This window comes from Physeter macrocephalus, chromosome 4 (genome assembly GCF_002837175.3).
Source record: "Physeter macrocephalus isolate SW-GA chromosome 4, ASM283717v5, whole genome shotgun sequence".
In the NCBI taxonomy this organism is placed as follows: domain Eukaryota; kingdom Metazoa; phylum Chordata; class Mammalia; order Artiodactyla; family Physeteridae; genus Physeter; species Physeter macrocephalus.
The window spans coordinates 125,853,416-125,853,996 of record NC_041217.1 but is presented as its reverse complement, the minus strand read 5'-3'; the positions used below and the strand labels follow the sequence as shown (position 1 = coordinate 125,853,996).

Below are 581 nucleotides of genomic sequence, written 5' to 3'. Positions count from 1 at the left end.
TTAATTGATATTTATAGGACATTCCATCCAAAAACAACAGAATACACATTCTTCTCAAGTGCTCATGGAACATTCTCCAGGACAGATCATATCTTGGGTCACAGATCAAGCCTTGGTAAATTTAAGAAAACTGAAATCATATCAAGTATCTTTTCTGAGCACAATGCTATGATACTAGATATAACTTACAGGAAAAATTCTGGAAAAAATACAAACACATGGAGGCTAAACAATACACTACTTAATAACCAAGAGATCACTGAAGAAATCAAAGAGGAAATCAGAAAATACCTAGAAAGAAATGACCAGGGGATACGGGCTCGTGCCCAGGTCCGGGAAGATCCCACATGCCGTGGAGCGGCTGGGTCCGTGAGCCATGGCCGCTGAGCCTGCACGTCCGGAGCCTGTGCTCTGCAACGGGAGAGGCCACAATAGTGAGAGGCCCTTGTAACGCAAAAAAAAAAAAAAAAGAAAGAAAGAAATAAGAAACATCTCAAATAAACAACCTAACCTTACACCTAAAGCAATTAGAGAAAGAAGAACAAAAAAACCCCAAAGTTAGCAGAAGGAAAGAAATCATA

At 39.9% G+C, this 581-nt stretch overlaps 1 protein-coding gene across 6 annotated transcripts in view; it reads right to left on the bottom strand.

The window, feature by feature from the left end:
- The window catches only part of DIRAS3 (DIRAS family GTPase 3), a 50,030-nt gene that overhangs the window by 31,212 nt on the left and 18,237 nt on the right, over positions 1–581 (bottom strand). The window contains exon 4 of one of the 6 annotated variants that reach the window (XR_008617233.1): positions 322–411. The exons of the other annotated variants lie outside the window; for them this stretch is intronic. The gene's annotated coding sequence lies outside the window, so the exon portion shown is untranslated. Of the gene's footprint in view, positions 1–321; positions 412–581 lie in introns of those variants that run through there. 6 annotated transcript variants of the gene reach the window in all.